The sequence below is a fragment of the Danio rerio genome, chromosome 18, assembly GCF_049306965.1.
Source record: "Danio rerio strain Tuebingen ecotype United States chromosome 18, GRCz12tu, whole genome shotgun sequence".
In the NCBI taxonomy this organism is placed as follows: Eukaryota; Metazoa; Chordata; class Actinopteri; order Cypriniformes; family Danionidae; genus Danio; species Danio rerio.
In genome coordinates this window covers 26,145,723-26,168,736 of record NC_133193.1, presented here as the reverse complement: position 1 = coordinate 26,168,736, position 23,014 = coordinate 26,145,723, and the positions used below count along the sequence as shown (strand labels likewise).

General features: G+C 33.6%; 1 long non-coding RNA gene across 7 annotated transcripts; it reads right to left on the bottom strand.

Moving 5' to 3' along the window:
- Nucleotides 1-2,863: 2,863 nt before the first annotated feature.
- On the bottom strand, nucleotides 2,864-6,728 carry si:ch211-260c23.1. 7 transcript variants are annotated; one of them, XR_012394322.1, is made up of 9 exons: nucleotides 6,483-6,728; nucleotides 6,058-6,117; nucleotides 5,209-5,360; nucleotides 4,740-4,791; nucleotides 3,749-3,933; nucleotides 3,556-3,663; nucleotides 3,423-3,482; nucleotides 3,157-3,331; nucleotides 2,864-3,060 (listed from the first exon to the last, which is right to left on the bottom strand). It is a non-coding gene; the product is annotated as a si:ch211-260c23.1 (long non-coding RNA). The 7 variants fall into 7 exon arrangements; XR_011010230.2 differs by lacking the exon at nucleotides 6,483-6,728 and having other exon boundaries at nucleotides 3,423-3,479; nucleotides 6,058-6,100; XR_012394323.1 differs by lacking the exon at nucleotides 6,483-6,728 and having other exon boundaries at nucleotides 3,749-3,851; nucleotides 6,058-6,100.
- Nucleotides 6,729-23,014: the final 16,286 nt, after the last annotated feature.

The window sequence follows — 23,014 nt, the reverse complement described above, 5'->3', positions numbered from 1 at the left end:
TTATGATGGCATTTCCAAAGGCATCATTTGAAAAGATTTTTTGCAGTGCAGTTTTACTTGAGCTTGACATACCAGATGTATGACATGAATAAATATCACAAAATAAATATAATAATAATAATACAAAATATACATTTCCTTCAATTATAATTGTTTTTAATCATTTATATATGTATGGTAATATATTATTGCATTAAAAACTTATAAAATATATATTTTTGGTTAAAATATATATTTTTGCATTTTTGTGTGATTTTTATTATTTATTTTTATTTGTGGCATTATAAATAAATTATAAATGTTTCATTAAAAATTTATTGTGTTTATTTGCATTCTCGTTTACAATGAACTACTATTTATACTATTTAATGGGCACTATATTTGTCATTTAAGTTTGACATATATTTATATTTGTATACCTACATGATGCAGGGTTTAGTTGCAGCAAATGCTTGAAATGTTTTCAAACATGAAGCTTTTTTATTATTTTATTATTCGTTTCAAATTAAGTATACTGCCTATGATCTGGTTTTACTATGATCATTTTGCACATCAGGTTACCCCCACAAAGTAATCTCACGGTAAATATACATTTGTATTTTTAATAAGACAATAAATAACATGTAATATTAATACACATTTTGATATTTAAGTTATATTATAAGGTTATAATCAACCTTCAGCCGGAAGATTACCAAATAGAGACAAAGTGTGACGTAGATTGCGACGTTGTGATTGGACTATAACTTCAAAGCCAAATTAAAAGATCCTTCGTGTTGCTAACTATGTTTTGCTAACTTTGCCACTTTACTAACAGTGTCCTTTATCAATGAGTTATCGCTGTGTTTTAAATAGTTAACGATTAACCAAGATCGTAACCCTAAACTTAACCCTAACTACACCTTTCAAGGAACTACAATTTGTAGCGCCATGTCTTTCCCCTCCCATCTCTACAGCGACAAAGGATTGTGGGTAATGTAGTTTAAGGCCTTTTTGTAATAAAATGGAACAGATACAAATTTTAATGAACTAAAGACTATCTGAATAAGGTCATTGTGCATATATTTATGACATATATGAAAGCCAGGCATAAATTTGTTATTTTACAATGAGTATTTTTTAAACAGCTTTTATTGACTTGATCAGTATATATCAGACTATTATATCCAACATTATTTATTGAACATAGCATAGGTAATAGTCTTGCTGATATTCTCTCACTCATTTCTCGTTTGAAATGTGAATACTTTTTCCTTTTCTACGGGGCTCTACTCATCCCCTTTGAGTAAAAGGGCAGTTAACCTATGTAGATGTATTATCTTCAACATGGACAAGAAATTGTATTGTCACATGTACAGTTGTGGTAAAAAAAAAAAAAAAGCTGTAAAAATAAGCTAAACATTAGTATCCTCTTTAATTACAAGTTATTAGCAATAGTGATCTATGTTCATCACAAATGTTATGAGTTCAGAATAATATGTGTGGATGTAATTCTGTAAGTGTGTTTCATTAATGGTCATCATGTGATATTTAATTGTTTTCACTTTATTTGAAATATGGATAAAAGCTCTTTTAAAATATGTAAATGTTTATAAATAAAACCTTTTTAAAGACATGTATTTGTTTAAAAACCACTCTTTTTCTGATTATTTTTACTTTCTAAATCTTCAACTGTTTGTGTAACAGTATGATTTGATGACAATGGATGAACTTGTGTTTAATAATGATTCCACATAATGTCTTTGTCCTGCATGTGGGTTAATTTGTTAATTATTTTCTTTATGATCAAATGGTTGTAAGATTTGCTGCATTGTAAGAATCATGAAAATATTGAGAAATGAGGTAACAATGATGAAAAGATATCTTTTCAAATGCTGCGAATAGTTCAAACCTCCAAATGATTAAAAATACATAGCCATTAACCAACAAAATAAAAATGCAAACATTTAAATTATCTAAACTAGAAGTAAAATAGTTCTGTGCTGTATTTATAAGTTACTGTGTAGTTCTATGTCTACCAAAAATACATATTTCAATACATATTTTATTTTCATTCATTCATTTTCTTTTTGGCTTAGTACCTTTATTAACCAGGGGTCGCCACAGTGCTATGAACCGCCAACTTTTCCAGCATGTTTTTATGCAGCAGATGCTCTTCCAGCCGCAATCCATCTCTTGGAAAATATTTTATTTTTAATCTTGCATTCAATAAAACATTATACAAAGTTAATTTTTATTTTCAGAATAACAACAGTGGCACTGTTATCTCACAACAAGTGCAGCAGTTTTTTGTTAGACATTCTAACAAATTAATACAAATGTTTCAAAGTAAGGACAAAAATAAAAGGAGATAAATTTTATTTATTTATTTTTTTTAAAAATCCATGAGGACCAAATAGATCCATCAGATCTTTGATGTAAATCATAGGTTAATTTTTCCAGAGGTAGAAGTCTGGTTGCCTGACTCAGCCACATATTGACTGGAGGTATCTGAGCAGTTGACCATAATAATGTACATTTTTTGCCCAAGTATATGCAAAAATTAAATCATAAAAAATGTATCATAAAATTAATATTTTAAAAGCTCTTAATGTCACTTAATGTAATAATTTCATTTTAATATAGAGTTCCTTAAATCGTTATATGTTGTAAGCAGTTAGGCATACAATAATGCTCTTACTTTACAACACTGATTGATTTTAGAGGAATGCTATACTGTACATATCTATGTATTTAAAAAAAAAAGACAATTTGGTTATAGATGATGACAATTTTATTTAATTTTTTTACAGATTTTATTACATGCTTTAGATTCAGGGTTAAGGTCATCCTCTTCTGGATTACAGTAAAAGAAAATCCACAGTCAATGTCATACTCATCAGCTGGAGCTTTATTTAAAAAAAATCTATGTTCTCTGCTCCATCCAAAACTTGCAGGTACCTTGCAGGTCTCTAGATTGCACCATCTTATTGTTGTTTATTTCTCAGTTATTTTGTTGCTTTTTGAGAATGATGATCCATAGACCTTTTAACCCCTCTTCGTTAAGGCCACATGTCGAATCTTAAAAGAAGAACACAACAACATAAAAATATATTAATATCCTTTGGACTGGGTAACCTTATGCTTATGTCTGTGCCAAAAAATACAAATACATACCAGTACTTTTCAGTAGCAAACAAGCAGGAAAGTTATTTGAAAGAACCAGGATGAGTTGAAAGGTATTTATAGTGGTTGGCCATCTCTGCCACAAGAATCCACTGCTTCTCCTGAAGAATCCTGACTAGCAGGATGATGTTGAACACCCTCCTCTTTGTTGCTGGGTCAGCAGAGTCTGAAATATATTTATGAAAAGAAAGTTGTATAACAAGGATTATACGTCAACTTTTAAAGAATCAACACTGACAGAAGTCTAGTGTACATACCATGCAATATGACGAAGACATCCACATCACTTCTTCTTTTTGTTGTCTTTGCTTCTGCTACTGAAAAAAAAATGACAGTAATAGTAACACAATTTTTCATGACTACATGTAATATTAATAAGAATTTCCTCACCCTCTGCCCACTCCTCTACATCACAGACCAAAGTCTTCCAACTGGTTTCCAGTCACTGCCAGTTTCATGGATTCTGTTTTCCAACTTGCTTTGCAGAGCTGTTGCGGTCTACAATGATAAGCAATCAAAAAATCACAATACTATTTAAATAGGTTACTGAACAACTAAAACAAATTCAACTGGATATCGTTACCTTCTGATATCAACAGGTCAGCGAGATGGCCAAATTGTTGAATATCTGCTAATTCCAGCACATGACCATGAGAGTTACAGTAGCATGTCTGGTCACTGCAATCCTATAGAAGAAATATTGCACTGTTCAACCTCCTTTCCAAAAGTAAAACCAGGCATATCCTGGTATGCCTCACTCCATTTCACCTGGTTAACATATACAAACAAACAAACAAACAAATAAATAAATAAGTAAACCAATAAGTTTTGGCATTTACTTGTAGATCAGTTTAAGACAATTACATAGTTCATCTATCTCAGATATAAACTCATGTGATTAGGCATGAAACACACTAAAATCATGGGCTTAAAGATGGTGCTGAAACTTTGGACAGCTTTTTGCAACTCTTTGGAGGTAGTGTCATTAGTTGATGTAGTCCACAAATCTTCCTGTCAATTCTTAATCCTTAGCTGTAAATAAACCTTCAAAAATGCCAGTGTTTGAAAAAGGAATGAAACAGTACAGAACAAGTGCATAACAGTTTATATCTTCTAATCTAATTTTCTTAGGTGAACATCACAGAGCTGTTTTCTTGTTAATTTAGTTTCAACACATACAGTTTAAAGTACCTCGTGCATTCTTGAAATGGTTATGCTTATGGTTCATATCTACTTAAATTGGCAGTATATCTAGTGTGGAAGCAGAACAGATGAAGCTCTTCCTTGCAAATACTATCCACCTTGTATTGCACAGACTCCCACTCAAGAATATCTCAGAAAAATGTCTGCTGAGATCTTAGCAGTCCATTAAAAATAATTATACCAACATCTTTTCCACCAATGGAAAGAATATAAAAATACTTTAGGATATATTAATACTTGCATGACCAAATCTGAGATAAAAAGGCCATCAGTATGCCTTAGTTTAAATAAAACCAAAATTTTACTCTAGCCCACTGTCACCTAGGTCTACAGATACAGGGACTAATGGAAACAATGAAGTACACACTGACAGTCACTGGAGCAAGGCCCTCTCACAGTTGGGAAGATTGGAGTTCCTATGAGCTGTACCAGATAAAAACAACAAAAAAATGTACATTTATAACATTTCTAACTTATCCTAAGACTAGTAGACAAGCAGCATAAGCAGTTCTAATTTCCTAAACCCCAATGTGGGCAGTTGATGGCCTATAAGGTGTCATAAAATCAGACAAAACAAAATACTTTCTGAAAAAGAAAAAAAATGGTTGGCCGCTATCAACACCCAGAACAATTAGTTTTAAACAGTTAGGCCACAATATTTTGTGAGCTTATGCTGTAGTTTTTTAATGTTTGTCATAAACAATAGTAATAGTAAAACTAACGCGTTTCTTTCTGTTCTTACAATAGTAGTGAAAGAATAAATGCATTTTATCTCATACAATCATATATGCCTAAACAATGTAGATATTTAATATACATGGAATGAAAAACTTCACTAACCCTTGACTGATTCCAGAGTGGTCTTGGCCTTCCTTACATGGTGGTGCTTTCTGCAGATCACCAAGTTGTCATCAAAACTTGAGCTTATAATTGAGATCTTGATGATAAATCTGAGTATTGAGGAATCACTCATGATGATAGGCAGAAACAGGCTGAAAGACACAAGAATTAATCAAACAAATATAAATGTGTTAACAGAGATAGAGAGAGAGACAAGTGCAATTTAACATATAAACATGGGTAAAGTGATTTTACTTTTTGCTTATTAGAAAACAAAATTGGATTTTTAAAGAAATCTAAAGAACCTGAAAAGAGCAAAGAAAAAATATTCATATCTGAACAGTGAACACCTTATAATGTACACCTGTATATATATATATATATATATATATATATATATATATATATATATATATATATATATATATATGTGTGTGTGTGTGTGTGTGTGTGTGGTAGATTAAGCTATTTTTTTGTTTAGTTTTGTGTTGTACAATGAATAAAATGTGCTCAGACGGGCAATTTTTCCTTTAAAGGCATGGAAAATAATTGTTTTTACAATAAACCTTTGGAAACACTTGATGTTCTTTAATATTAAAACAATTACGAATACATTTGTATTATTATATTATTATATATAGATTTTGCACGAATTCTATTGTGGAAAACAACAATCTGGTTACACTGTTCCTTATCTTAAAATGTATATATTGTTCTAATGCATGACCAACGTTATATGTAAGAAAAATATGTTTTTAATAAATGAACTTGATGTAATTAGATAACGTCGCTAGTTTACAGTACATGCTTTATCAACAAATCGTGTTTATTTGTTTACTTTTTACTTACCTTGTGGAAAACCGCAGTGAACCTTGGGATCGCAATGAACCTTGGGATAGCGAGCATAGACTGTAAAAAATAGATCGCCACATACAATGACCCCAACTTTAATAAATAATTTAAAATGAAAAATATCAGCCGAAAACATTTTTAAACTTAGTACTTGAAATTTAATATTTTTTTAAAGTAAAAAAATAATAAATAATATGAATGAATCAAAGTTTTATTAGGCATAGTTACCCTAAACTGGACAACCGAATATATTTTCACTCATTAAATATAAAGTAAATGATAACATATTTATAAACACCAACTAATCTCCAATAAAAATATATTATGCAGCATTAACGTAATATTTAATGTTGACAGTTGAACTCATCTGAGAACTCACCGCTGATGCAGTTTGACCAATAGCAGAGCGGCGTTAAACTCACCGTGAAGGGATGTCACGTGGGCCGAAGTTTATTCATACAGTAGTTTCGACCCCGTTTACAGACGCTTTTCATGAACAAAATAAAAATTACATATTTTTAAAATAAGAAAACTAAGATAATAGGCGTAAATCAGGTTTTAAAAATTGCGTTGACATCTATTGATAATTATACGAGCCTCCAGCGTCTCCATATGACGCCTCAGGCTCAGGCACAGATTCTATAGGGAATCCCTGCACGTCTAAATATGACGCTAAAGGGGTACCCTGTGCGTCAATAACTGACGCCGAGGGTTCCTGACCAAGCGTCAGTATGTGACGAGTTGGGAGTGAGAACGTGTTGCCACAACACACCACAGAATTTCCAACACAGCTTCCCAAGGGCTTTTTTTTTTGGATTCAAGTATGAAAGTTCCAAATGACTGTCAAGAGTGAAGCCAGGACTCCTGCTGCTTTATGTAGGAACACCTGAGAATAATGTACCGCAAACCACTGGAATAGACACTGGAGCTGCAGCTGTGCCTGCTGTTCTTAAGAGAGATAGAGGACAAGAAAAAGAGAAATAGAAAGAGAAAGAGAGAGAGAGAGTCCTATAATTACTTTGTCTGTCTGCTTTCAGGTGACAGGAATCTGAATCAAGGGATGATGGGATATGGCAAGGACACATAAGTGTGGATAAAAGCCAAAGTAAGACATGCACTCTAGCAGGTGTTCTCGATTACTGTGTGTTTTACTCCAAATAACAGCTTTAAAAGCAGGGTCTGCAGAGTCAACTCACGCACTCAATCACTTTCAGCTGTTTCGGACACAAAAAACAGGATACTTTATGAGATAAAAAAAGAAAAAAGGAGCTGATTGAGGTTATATTTACACACAGTTCATTGTTAGAACTGAAACTTAATTGTTTTCAATCGTGTGTCTGAAATGAAGCAGTTATATTCAGTTTGAGAAACTCTGTACCGCAAACAATTTATATGGTATATATTTATATTCATAATATATGTGTAACAACTATATGTAACAACATTTTTGAAATAAAGATTGTTCCCAGGTATTGATGAAAGGATAAAATGCTTTAGTTTAAGTGAGAATACATATATATTTTAAAAGTGCAAGGGCCTTGATTGACGTTTTTTTAAAGGACTATTAGATTATTACATAAAACATTTTGTTTTATTTGTGGCTAATTGTTGTTTGGATGCTTTTCATTTCCATTAACGTATACATCATGTAGATTAAAATGTTCAGAGCACACGTCATCAACTGCTAAATTCAAATCTGATTCTGCACCATGTAGCATAGAAAGAGGCATGATTTGCTTGTCATAAATCACAATTTACCATCAGTGTTTTCTAACATATCACATTTATTAGGTTTCAGAAATTTAAATAAACACAAGTACTAGTAAAAACATTTATGGTTTATAAAATACACACTGATGTCTATGGATATGGTAAAAATAGTTATTTTTAAATATAATTGAACGTTGTGCTTTATTCAAGTTAGATTTTCACAGTTTAGGTTACTGCAAAATAGATACTACAATTTGATCTCATGTGATTTGTGTCCCTCCTTGCATTCCATTTGTAACTCTGTATTTACTCTTCTCCTCTCCCAGTTAAACAGTCACTGCCTTTCATGTATTTTGGGAGAAAATTATGAATTATTACATTGTAAATCCAGCAGCTCGGATCTCTCCTGCTAATAGGCCCATCATTCAACATATATCAAGTTATGTTATTAATATTAAGCTGGTTAAATGATAAAGTACATGTTCTTAAAACATATACAAGAGTTTGAGGATAATATATTTCACAATATAATTAGGACACTTGTCAACATTTGCAGTAAATGGAAAATAGAAATAAAACATGACATAAATCATGGGGGTTGCAGTGTTACGTGATAAATGTGTCGTCGCCATGGGAACTTTAAAGTATTCTAAATAACGGTCACAATAAAAATCTCACATCGGGTCAGCAGAAGTATTTAAAACGTATGTTGTAAAGATGTTAAGATATTATCTAGGTAAGATGAGTGAAATGGAAATTACAATAGGGCTGCACAAATAATTGAAGATTACTTCAATGCACATTTTATCAGTAAAGTCAGATCTGTCATCATCAGATAGCTTACCCTATTTTGCAGTGCTGCTACATCTGAAAGTAAGTTATGCTCATAAAGGATGTTTAAACCAAAATAATAATAATAATAATAATAATAATAATAATAATAATAATAATAATAATAATAATTTAATAACCTCATGTTGTTTCAATCCACTGATCCTTGCGCTCATCATTTGAGCAAATTAAAATATTTTAGATAAAATTTGAGAGCTCCCAAAGGCAAGAATTGTCACTTAATATTCAAATTCAGAAAAAGAACCAAAAGCACTGTCAAAACATTTCATGCAACTTCTTCTGAAATATCTTGAGTTGTATTCTGAAGATGAATGAAGGTCTCAGGGGTTTTAGTATCAACATAAGGCCACGTAATTAATAAAATGAGTTCTTTTGGGTGAACTAATACTTTAAAAGCACAAAGTGGAGATAATTCCTTACCTTGTTGCATCATATTTGTTAAATGTGAAAATATGAATACCAACAGCTAAGCTGCAGTATCTCCTGCTAATATTGATGTTTTTTGACTAGACTAGACTTCCTCTAGCCCACATCTGCTGGTTTTTGCTAAAAATGGAAAGTGAGATGTAAACTGTTCTGCAGACCAATATGTTTCTACTCAAACCAGACACCTTATCTGGGATGTTCAATAGTGCTAATGAGCTAAGGGAAAAGCAATTTGCTGTTAGCACTTACCAAAAAAGTATTTTTAAAAATATTACATGTATAAAAAATCATCTGTATGTATTATTATCTATATAGACATTTATCAGTACTCAATTGTTCTTTAGATGCTTTAAAAACACAAAACTGACTTATTTTTTTAACCTTGTCAAATATAGTTAGTTACTAGTAAGTGCAAATTTGAGTGCTATAGCTAAGCAATCTCCTGCCAATTACTAAAATAACACTTACCAAAAAGGTTTTATTAAAATATTACAAAGGCTATAAAAACCTTTATGTAATGTTATAGACATTTTTCAGTGTCCAGTTGTTGTTTAATTGAATTTTTTAACTTATCACATATTTACTAGTTAGCTACTAGTGAGTGCAAATGTGAATGCTAATAGCTAAGCAATCTCCTGCCAATACCGATATTCAAAGACTTCAAGACTTCCCAGCTGTTAGCATTTGCTAAAATTGGAAAGATATAAACTGATAGCCCTGCTGTCGAAATTTTTTTTCTGAAGTTTAAAAAAACTTCAAAAACTTTTTTTTTTTTTTTTTTTTTTTTTGCTGTGGTGCGGAATTATGGTTATGAGCTAAGGGGGTCTCTGATTTCTACAGTATTTAGACTTCCCTAGCAAGCATTGAATATATGTCATGTTTTTAAACTGCAAGTGTTAGTTGCCCTCCAGTTCGACATGGAAAGTCTGACATTAATTAATTTTGTCTAATGTCTGTGTCTATATAACGTCCATACAGGGATGTCTTTCTATGCTGTGGCTGCAGCTCTTTCATTATTGTTCTCCATGGTGTCTAACCTCACATAATGAACTCCTTGTTGGTGCTAATGGTTCCTATTATAAGAAACTGTCAAAAGTTCCACTTACAGCAGCCTTCTATGACATTTACATCACAAATGTCTGGGAAATAGGCCACACTGGAGCAGACTGCAGTGTTTTGAATGGCTTTATGTCATGAAATTAAGTCCTACACCTATTTGTTGTTTGGTTACGTCATCAATGCTAGCTTATTCATTGAAGTCACAATGCAGCCTAACAGAAATGAGATCTTTTTTTTTGCTATTGAGATGCACATCCAAGTGATAAGATTTTATTATATCCATTGCTTTGTAGGTTGAATGAAAGATTTGAATGTGAGCTTACTATCGTAAGACCAAAAAAAAATAATAATAATAAAATTACATGGTCCCACTTTTATTAAGTGTCTTTAACTAATATGTACTCACATAAAAAAATACAATAGTTAATGTGTTCATAAAGTATTGCAGATCACTTCTGATGCTCTTGAGATGGGATACAGGTAGGGTTAGGGACAGGTTTGGTGGTCTGGGTAGGTTTAAGGTTTATGTTATGTTATAAGGTATGGATCAACAGTGCAATTAAAAATGTAATAACAAAAATTATTACAAGGGCGACACAGTGGCGCAGTAGGTAGAGCTGTCACCTGGTCGCTGGTTCGAGCCTCGGCTCAGTTGGTGTTTCTGTGTGGAGTTGGCATGTTCTCCCTGTGTGGGTTTCCTCCGGGTGCTCGGGTTTCCCCCACAGTCCAAAGACATGCAGTACAGGTGAATTAGGTTGGCTAAATTGTCCGTAGTGTATGAGTGTGTGTGTGAGTGAGTGTGTGTGTGTGGATGTTTCCCAGAGATGGGTTGCAGCTGGAAGGGCTTGTTTGAGACCTACAGGTAAGTGTGTTGAAGCAGGGTCGGAACTAAACTGTGCAGGACTGCGGCCCTCCAGGAACTCAGTTTGACATCCCTGAAATACAAGAACAACATCATGTCAACCTCAAGGTCCTTAGAGTACTAAATATCTAATAATACATTTAATTAAATAAAACAATAATAAAACATCTTTTTTTTTTTTTTAACTGGTAAATTTTTTTTTAAAGGGACCGTGTCTCTTGTGGCATTCTGTGGAGGGTGCTCTGAGAGAATGCGGTCAGAGATGCTCTGTTAAGGGCTGTCTCATCCCTGTATGAACAGAGTAGGAGTTTGGTTCGTATTGCCAGAAATAAGTCAGACTTGTTTCGAGTGCATGTTGGGCCCTGGAGGGGGTCTGGTTTGGGGACCACAGGATTTCATCTCTGTTATTCTACGCAGACAATGTTGTTCTGTTGGCTTCATCGAATATAAACCTTCAGCATGCACTGGGGCAGTTTGCTGCAAAGTGTGACGTGGCTGGGAAGAGAATCAGCACCTCCAAGTCCGAGGTCGGTGCTCCACCAGAAAAAGGTGGTTTGCCATCTCCAGGTTGGAGGAAAGTCCTTACCCCAGGTGGAGGAGTTCAAGTATCTTGGGGTTTTGTTCACAAGTGACAGAAGCATAGAACTTGAGATTAATAGACGGATCGGTGCGGCTGCAGCAGTAATGTACTGGTTGATGTACTGGTTTATTGGTCTATTGAGCTTTGAGTCATGATCGAAAGGACAAGATCTCGGATACCGGTGGCTGAAATGAGTTTCTTTCACAGGGTGGCAGGGCGCACCCTTATAGATGGGGTGAGGAGCTTTGTCACCCAGGAGGAGCTTGAAGTAGAGCCACTGCTCCTCCACATCAAGAGAAGTCAGCTGAGGTGGTTCAGGGATATATTTCGAATATATTCCTCCTGGACACCTACTGTACCTGGGGAGATGTTTCAGGCATTTCCCTATGAGTGGAGGCCTCAGGGAAAACCCAGAAAATGCTGGAGGGACTAAGTCTCTCGGCTGGCCCGGAAACCCCCCGGAATAGCTAGAGGAAGTGTCTGGGGAGAAGGTAGTCTGGAGTTCTCTTCTAGGACTGCTGCCCCCCAGCCCGGCCCCTGAAAAGCAAATAAAAATGAATGAATGAATGAATGAATGAATGAATGAATGAATGAATGAATGAATGAATGAAATGAATATGCAATATAAAAATATATAAATTTTCATAAATAATTTATTAATATAAAATATAAGCAAACAATAAGACCAATGACATGCAAATAGAAAAGTGATTTATCATTTTAACTTTGATGTAAGAGCTAGCATCATAATGTTTCTGTGATTTTATTTTCTGTGTTTGTGTTATTGTTTTACATAGACTGCTCTCAAATGAGGCTATTCTGCAGTAAAATATGCATAGGCTGATTTGCTTGAGTGCCGAATCCTATTTAAATCCCCCAATTCAATGGCCTCTTCAGATGGCCTGAAATGCAAATGGGCTTAAATATGGGTGTGTTTTCCATTATTTGTTTGGGCACTAGAGAAAATGCAAGTGGTTCCACTTATTCATATGAGAGCCCTTCAGAATCGCTGCTTTATATCCTTTGTGTCCAAGCACTATTTGGGGTTTGATGACAATTTCAAAATGCATTCCTCCAAATGAGACTGGCACAAAGACACATCACGCAGCAGGGAAGATCAGGGCACAAAAATCGACATTGCAGTTTTGCTATGCTACAATAAGGGGATTATCTTATGAGCTTTTAATCTCCTATAGACACAAGTAAACATTCTTTCTTGTCTCACTTTACCGTGCAATTAGTTTCCATACTGTAAGAAATAGAATCTAAATCAATTGCAGTTGAGTGGGTGGTGGGAGGTGTCATTTTGCTCTTTTAGCTTGGCTTCGCTTGTGTGAGACTATTTTATGCAGAGAGCATTGTATTCTTCCCAGTGGGGTGCCGCTTTCGATATCATTGCCAAATAATAGTGGGGTTTGATGTGGATGTGAGAAAAAAATGGCTAAGCAGTGATCAGTTATAAAAGTTATTGTGCACAGGGAGGTGTGAGGAAGACCAGCACAACAGGATTTGTGTGAAACTTTTCTCCCCATAACATGCTTTATAATAATCCTAATTAATTGCAAGCAATTTATTTCAGATTATAACATTAATTAATAACATAATTTGAAAACAAAAAGCTTTTCTTACTTAAATTTTGGTCTTGTTTCTGGTCCAAATATCTACAAATCCTTAAATCCAGAAGTGTTTTCTAGACAAATAAAAAGTGTTTTGTTTTCTAAAATAATACATTATCATTAAGTACATTTTACTTAAATTAGTCAAAAAGAATTTGCAAATGGTCTAAGTAAAATAATAATGCTTTTTGTTATAATTTTTTGTAATATTTTCGTCCCAATTGGTGCAATATTTAGTGTGTTTTAAGAAAAAAAAATCTTGAATTGACTTATTATTTCTAAAAAACAAAAACAATATATTTTTCACTTACTAGAAAATGCTTCTTGAGTTAAAAAAGTTTAAATATTCGAACTAGAAATCAGAGAAAAACCCTGAGTAAGAAAATCATTTTTGCAGTGTTGTTGCTATTGTTAACAAAACAAGATAAACTCTAAAAACACTGTAAAATAGGCCAAAATACACTATAAATGTTTAAAAAAATGCCCATATTATTATATGTTATTATATTTTATACAACAGTTCTGTCTGGTTCTTGAATCTGTTAGCTGTGCAATATTCTGCAAATAACAGCACTCGTTTAGCCTCTTTATCTTTCACCCTTGTGTATTGCTCCACCCACATATAGCAACAAGCAGAGGAAATTCTACAGTTTGACAAACATTGCTGCTGTTGGTCAACAAAATGTACTTTTGATTTTTTTTTTTAGTTGAGAATGTTGCTGTTTAGATTGCTACTATGCAGTTTATTTATAATGATCTATTTTCAAATATGCATCATTTCTGAGAGACAGTGCCAGCAGCCATTAGCTGTTATTGAGCAAAGATTGTTAACATTGTTCATCCTCAAGATGGCGACAGAGACTGCATAAGAAGCCCTTAGAAGTGGAAAAAAATAATTTCTAACTACAGCTGATCAAATCATTATTAAACTGGTAAGTGACTTGTTGATCTCCCTCTTTTGTATGTTGTAGTGCTGTATTAATGCTATTTAATTGTAGTGTATTGAGTGTGAGATGGGACTCCTGTTTTTGTTACTAAGCTGTTTGGCTTTTTTGGGGATAATTATTGTGATCTCCCCATCACCACAGAGAAATACTGGGAGATATCCTTGTAGACTGATAGCATTTCATGGCGTTCAACCTTATAATCTTAAAATGTGAGCAAAATCACCTGTTTTGTCATCACTTTAGACATTATGCTAGAGAATCATTCAAATACTTGCTCTAAAATGACATTGGTGAAGTAGTAACAGCTTCTGCTGTTCTGACATCACCTGTAGATGTGAATGAATGGTGAAAGAAAGTAGTTTCTAATACAAAAGGATTTTGAGACTCTCTGTTTGATTGTCTGTTTTATATACACGATTATGCTGTCAAACTATTGTGTAAATGCTTTATCACACTCGTAGCAGTGCGATATGGCTGTATATCGTCACTGGTGGGACACTAAGACACTGGCTGCAGCCTCCCACCAGTGGCGATGGACAGCCATATCACACTGCTACTCGTATGTTATTGCTCATATATTATTTAGAAGTGTTTTATTTGCATTTCATATTCTGCACTGCATTGTGTTGTTTTAGGGTTGATGGAAATGTTTGTTGAAGTAATGTAAAATGTCCTTAATTGACTTCTAAAATTAAATAATAATTATTATATAGAATAATTAATGAATATAATTTAAAAAGTACAACTAGTGGGAAATACTTAAAAAACTACAACAAAAGGAACACAGAAGAAATTATACAGTTGTAGCAAATTTGTAATTCATTAAACCATTTGCTTTCTGACAGATCCCAACACTTTCAGATATCTATTACAGTTTCATATAATAAGGGTATAAGCTCAAAGTATGTTCTGACTGTATATAATCAGTATTGTCCTCATGATGCAGTTTCTGTCATCAGAAATGGTTGCAGACATCCACACACACACACACACACACACACACACACACACACACACACACACACACACACACACACACACACACACACACACACGTCCCTGTGCAGGTCATTTTATTTCTGTCAGTGTTCAGAGGGTGCGTGTACAACAGTGCAGCCGCGAGGTGAATGCTGAAACAGAATCCACTCTGCGGTAATGAGAATGTTAGGGCCTATCATACACCTGGTGTAATTTTATTTTATTTTTTGCCACAGGTATTGTTTTCATGACCTGTGTTATGTAGGTTGTTTACCTAGCAAATGCATTTGTGGCCATTTGTGAATGCTGGTCTGAAAGCTGTGCTTGTTAAGGTGCATTGTTGGTGCAGTGCTATTTTTTGAGGCAACTGAAATAGACCATACCATTGAACAACTAAAAGCTGAACTGCATTCAATAATGCAGTTTTTTTTATTCTTATTTAAAGGGTGCATTGGTGATGATCTGATCCACCATGGCATGTCCACAACTTGCTCTTAAAGGTGCAGTATGTAAGTTTAACACCCATTGGTGGAACTAGGTATTGCACTCCTGGATCAAAACACATTTTCACTCTGCTCCTCCTCTGACAAGCCCACACAAGCGCAGCTTGCCAGATTGACGTGTGCCTAACTATTAAGCCCAAAGGCTGATTTGAACCGTGTTCTAACTAAAAGCAATGGCACATGATAGAAGAAATATTTTCCATACTAAAAAAGTTTTTGTCCTAACCCACACCTGAAATTTCTATTTTAAAAAGCAAATAGTTTGCCTCAGATCTTGAAAATAAAATAAACTGTTTGATATTTAAATTTAGAACTGTGACTCAGTACAAGCCAAATTAACAAATATTAATCACTCAGCATGTACATACAGTATTATAATGTTAAAAAGGTTTAATATCTATTAATTAGATTGTATACCTTACTATTTTGCTGAAGTGCAGGGCAGTAACATTATTCTGTGCTTCTGAATGGCTGTATTTAAATTTCTGTCGTGCTGCATCTGGTGCAAACAGCTAAATCACTGCAAATCGCGTCACGTAGCATGTTGTTAGGATACAGGATTACAGTGTAACCCGCTCATCTAATGTTTATGTTCATAATATTTATTATTTGCTAATTATTAACTACCTTGTGGAACTTTGAATCTGCTTTACATTTTGGAGGCTGCTACTGTCCAACGGTGATCGCATTTTGGTCACGGACACACAGTTTAAGAGCCTTCATGTCTGAATGAATTAAATATGCTGCTTTCCATAAAGGCAACCAGGGGTGCTGAAATATAATTGACTTAAGTAGCAGTGGGCAGGTTAAAAGCACCAAAACGTATACAGACCTTCCGGCACATAACTCTCATTTTCCAAGCAGACTAACTGACTTTAGCATTGTTTTTCAGATAAACAAGAATGTTCACTTAGCATGTTTATTAAATATCCGCAAACATATGATGGTATTTTTATGCTTTAAAAGAGTCAAAACTTACATACAGCACCTTTAAAACGAATACAGGATCTTTATGAAAATTAGGACAACACTTTAAGATGCGCCGGGCATACTGACTGTTTTTCTAATCTTTAAAATAGCAAAATAAGATTTTTACATGCTCAAAGTGCACCAGCAATATGTGCTTTAGACCATGCTCAGATCATGAAAATAGAGCCCATTGGGTGAAAAAAGAAGTATACCCAGACCTCTGGTTTATCTTCACAAACAAGTATAAACAAGAGTATACACCCACATTTACGCCCTAATCCATTGAATCTACAACACACTGTGACCCCATCTGAGAAAGCTAGTTTGGCATAGAAACCCAATGTCCTCTGAGCACCTGCAGTCTGTCCAACAAGGTCATTGGCAGCACACATGAGGCCTGTCTGAGGCCTGCCAGCAGCAGGACAAATGAGAGGAAAGCGCTTCTTGTTCCAGTCCAGCTCTCCAGCAGAGGTGACAATGGCTAAAGCAGCATGCCAATTTTCCCTCTACAAAGACACACAATCGCCTGAATTTTTCATGTCTTTGGTCACCTTTGGAGACTTCCTGAAATAGGGGTTTTTCAATTTTCATAGGAGATTAAACAAATGTGCCCAGAATGGGTCTGTGAAGTTTCAACCCAAAATACCCCACAGATTAATAATTATAGCTAGTCAAATTTGCTTCTATTTGGGTGTGAGCAAAAACACACTATTTTAGTTGCATGTGTCTACATAAACAGGCTGCTGCTTTCTAGATGAGGGCAAAGCTTTTACACACCATAACAAAACAAGCCAATTTGAAATGATCAGTATTGGATTAAAGCCTTATATATTCAAACCAGAGTCAGACACTCAGTATGATTATTTGTGCACATATAATGTGATTATTTCCAATAATCAGAGTGAGCGCTTAATCCTATTTACATTTAATTTTCAATATTCATATTATTCCCTAAGAATTGTGGTTATTTTTTACTGGTGTTTTTCACTTGCCACACTTCAATGCACAAGTGATGGAGTTGGAAAGAGTATGTGTGTGTTACTGACCGCTGTTTTAATTTATTCATGTCTAATGCAAAACATGTGTATGGTTGTATTCTGTGCTTTTTCAGTGCCATAGAAATGTTATGTCAATGCCACTTCAGCTGTGTTTGTCTGAACTGCAGTCATGTTCTATGTGTCGTTTGAGAATGAGGGAGCAGATGAGGCTGCAAGTTGTTTTAAACAGTGTTTAACAATTCGAAGTGGGGAGCTGTGTAATCTAGTTCATCACTGAACTAAACCACGAGAGTTTTAAATTTGTGCACCTGACCATTGGAGCTGAAAATGTAAAAGCTGTGCTATTTTGAATGTAAAACTTTGTAAATCCATGATACCCAGGGCATTTGATTCAGTTAAAGTTCTAAATGAGGACCGATGGAAACACACAGCAAACCACTTTTAAAGCACATCCCACAGATTGCATACTATACTGCCACCCTCACAAGTACATGCACACTTTGGTCAGTATGCCAATAATGCTATTAAGGTGCTTATATGCCTGTATAAATCTGCGCATACCACTGATGTTAATTTAATTATTCTTACTGTGATTAATTGACAGATAAACACATTGTTTAGATCTAATTATTGTATATATATAAGGGAAAACTTTAATTGGAATGTTTCCAAAATCTCATTATAATCACATCGCGATGCTCCATGTAAATACATTCAATGATGAAGAGGTTACAACTTCTAAATTGCACCAGGACATGTTGGAATGGTTAGTGGAGACATTTCGGCACCTTGAAATTATAAGGTTCTATCTGCGTTCTTAATGATTTTGAGATAATGAGCTTTAAAGTTTTTGCATTCCATTGCAAACAGTTTGTGTGTAACATTTATTTTTTTAATAAAAAGTCTTAAAATGTAATTAACATAAAAAAAACATCCCATTATGTAGATAATTAACATAAAAAAAACATCCCATTATGTAGATAAGTTTTCATTTAATCGGAACATGTCAGCAACTCAATTTTGACAAAAATTTCAGATAGAACCTTATAATTCTAAGGTGACGATTTATGTTGTTGTTGTTGTTGTTGTTGTTTTTGTGAGATTTTGTGGAGTTTTGAAGTTGATTTTTTGTCATTTAGCATGCCACTGTTCTGTTCTAATATGCCCTTCTAAATAAGCATTACACTTATACAATCATCTTATCTTTACAAAAAATGTAAAAGGGTCTTTCACCTTCTTGTATTGTCTATGAGTCTTTGGATTACATTAAAGATTAGTGTTTTGATGATAAATCTAAAATAAGCTCTGTTCTCTGTGAATACAATCTTAGACAATCAATGGTAACTTTAATCACATTAGTCGTGCAATACATCACTTAATATTTTCGTTGAAGTGATATACTTGTTCTGAATTATTCTGAAGTTAAATCATCATCACTGGTATTATCCCATTCTTCAGAAAGAACTGTTGAACTGACCCTTGTTCAACAGTAAACAGTTTGTTCTTGAAACAGATTTTTCCAAAATTTGATTTAACCACAGTGTCATCAGATGTCGGCTATCAATAGAGATTCTTATGTTTGTTGGTATAACAAAATACATTTGTAATTTTTCTTTTAGGAAATTCTCATGCTACAGTACATCTCATGCTACAGCAAGTAAACCGCAATAGCAAACTGCTGCAGCTGATCCATTGGTGGAAACATGCAGATTAAGGGCACACATTCAAAAGAATCAACGAATCTAATATATAAAACACATCAATTTCCTATACATCAGCAGAGGAGAAAAATCTGAGCCTTAAATATTTCCTATTATTTTTTTTATTTTTTTTGCTGCTTGTTCGAACTTATTTAAAATGAGTTTTTTTTTTTTTTTTTTTGATTTTTTAACCAAGACAAAGTTACTGGCTTGTCCTTTTTCACATTTAATGGGTTGATTGATGGGGACCCAATTACAGTATTTGAGTTGCAGACATTTGCTGCAGAAAAGACAGTAAAACAAACTCACTGCTATGCGAAATTAAACGTAATTGATCACAGAAAGCACATTTATCTAATGTCATTTGTGCAAGTGTTGCCAGTCATTACCGACTGCAAATAAAAGTTTGCTGTAGCAATCATATTTGCAAGTGGCAGTCATTTGATTGCCAAGCACAGTAATTGCAAACAGGTGCACCGGCTAATTACAAATGAAAACTGAAAATCCTGCATAAAAGCAGCATCTTGTATTAGATGTATTGTAATGGTTTTATTACAGCAGAAGCACACTTTGAAAGATCATTACACTTTTTGTGGTTTAAGTGGATCAGCATGAGTGATGTTGACCTAAATTAAATTAATGCTTTTGTGTGCATGCGAGTTTGTGCTGATATTGGTGGTTCAGAATATATATATATATATATATATATATATATATATATAATAATTATTATTATTATTATTATTAATATATTCTGAACCACCAAACTAGCATGCACACAAAAGCATTGATTTGCATAGTGTGCCAATGTTTTGGATTGGGAATGCATTATAGGCTATTAAATTATTATAAATAATATAACAACATAATAAATATAATATAATATAATATAATATAATATAATATAATATAATATAATATAATATAATATAATATAATATAAAAGAACCATGATTAAGTGCAAGTAAGGTCATGTGACAATGTAGCATTCATGTAGTTGAAACACATCTCACTGCACAATGTATTAATTTCCAAGTTTTTCAAATAGTATGAATTAGTAAAACTGCTAGTATTATTCCAAATATCCTGCAAATTCTCTGATTGTGGCTTCCCTGCAGTCCTGCCAGTCACTATCAAATGTGCAATGATTTGGAAGGCAGGCTATGTTTATCATTCCCTCAGGCCTGTGAGTTCAGAATGATCCTCTTAGAATTTTGGCTGCAGGAATATTTTAAGGAATTATATGCTGATCCTCTTGAACGCTGTAGAAGGCTTTTTTTTTTTTTGCATGTAAATCAGAACTTATTATCCAATCAGAAGAGGTCTTTTTGAGAATTACTCTGTTTTTGTATATGGATTCAGTCCAGGTTTATTTTAATGCTCTCTTGTATCTAAGGAGCCCGTGCAAGTAATTTGGTGTGATTAACTTTGAAACTGTAAAACAACAACACTAGCTGTTTGTGGTTTGGCCTTGATATAAATATCATATTATCATCTTTGCCAGTTGTCAGTTTTTGCATGATGTCATAACATCACTCTTAGTTTAGCTTTTTCCTAAAAGCAGTACTTCATTTGCAGCACTAAGTTTCTTTAAGCATGTGTTGTCACTCATACTGAAACTGACATTTGTCAGTTGGGAGAATCATGTGATAAAAAAAGTTAAATATATATTTTTAAGTTAATTAAATCGAAAACATGGAAACGGATCAATCATTGAATTATTGAAGAGTGACCTCAAAGTAAACAATACTTATAAAAATTAAAGTTAAAGCTTTATAATAAGATTCCACTAATTAGTAACCAATATACCAAACATTAACTAACGATGAAGTATTTATTAAAATAATAATTATTTATTTTTTTGTAGTTTAGTATTTGTTAATGTTAGTATGTTAGTTAATAAATAATCAGCGGCTCTTTGTTTGTTCTATTACATAACAACACAGATTTTGATTTAGTGAAATAACCAAGATACATAAAATGTTTATAGCTACAATCAGTCAATTAACCAACCAACCAATCAATTAATCAATCAATCAACAATAGTCTTACATACACAGAGAATCGATACACTACATGCAAATAATATTCTTTCTTGTTAGTTTAATTTGTATTCAATTTAAATATCAATTTGCATTAGAAACTATATAAAGGTTGGATGTAATTAACTGAAGAAACGGCAGCTACCTAAATATTTTTTCTCACACACAAAAGCCTTTTTAACCAGTGTTGTCCATCTTTTAGACTGCAGGTCACACCCAGCCAATAGTCCTTTCTCTTGTGTCCCAGAAAGTCCAGATCCGCTGATTGATTGATCCCTTTAGGCGTGCAACTAATGATCCTCAGCTTCACAAAAACTGCAGTATAGAGTTGCACAACTTAGAGCTTTAAAATGGTTTTATGTGTAAGACTCTTGTGATTTCCTGATAAACAATAAGTACATGTATAAATACAATGTTAACTTACGTATATATACATATAATTTAATAATATGGATTGTTTTGTTATAATAATATACAATAACAATAATTATCTTTATCTTGTTGTTATGTACTATATATACTTATACACATATATACACACTCACACACATGTATGTGTGTGTGTGTGTGTGTGTGTATGTATATATATATATATATATATATATATATATATATATATATATATATACAGTTGAATTCATTTTCACTGTGCGTCTGATAATATTTTTTATTCTGGAGAAAGTCTTATTTGTTTTATTTTGGCTAGAATAAAAGCAGTTAATAATTTTTTTACACCATTTTAAGGAAAAAAATATTAGCCCCTTTGAGCTATTTTTTGTTCGACTGTCTACAGAACAAATCATTATTATACAATAACTTGCCTAATTACCCTAACCTGCCTAGTTACCCTAATTAACCTAGTTAAGCCTTTAAATGTCACTTTAAGCTGTATAGAAGTGTCTTAAAAATATCAGGTAAAATATTATTTACTGTCATCATGGAAAAGATAAAATAAATCAGTTATTAGATATGAGTTATTAAAATTATTATGATATGAAATGTGTTGAAAAAAATTTGCTCTCCATTAAACAAAAATTTGGGGAAAAAGAAACAGTCTAATAATTCAGGGGGGCTAATAATTCTAACTTCAACTGTGTGTGTGTGTGTGTGTGTGTGTGTGTGTGTGTGTGTGTGTGTGTGTGTGTGTGTGTGTGTGTGTGTGTATATATATATATATATATATATATATATATATATATATATATATATATATATATATATATATATATATATATGAGCAATATCACACGAGTAGCCGTGTGCTATGGCTGTATATGAGCACTGGTGGGAGGCGTGCGTTGGCATGAGGCAGCAGGCCGAGTGAAAATAATTGATCTGAAAACAGAAAATAATTAATGAGCAGCAGTTCTGTGGGCATAAATGCCTTGTTTATGCCACAGGTCAGAGCAGAATGGCCTGACTGGTTCCAGCTGACAGAAAGGCAACAGTAGCTGAAATAGCCACTTGTTACTACCAAGGTATGCAGAAGAGCATCTTTAAAGCCACAACATGACGAACCTTGAGGCGGATGGGCAACAGCAGCAGAAAACCACACCGGGTGCCAGTCTTGTCAGCTAAGAACAGGAAACTGAGGTTACAAATGGCACAGGTTCACCAAACTTGGACAATAGAAGATTAGAAAAAACATTGCCTGGTTTAATGAGTCTCGATTTCTGCTGCAAAATTCAAATTGTAGGGCCAGAGTTAGGGTC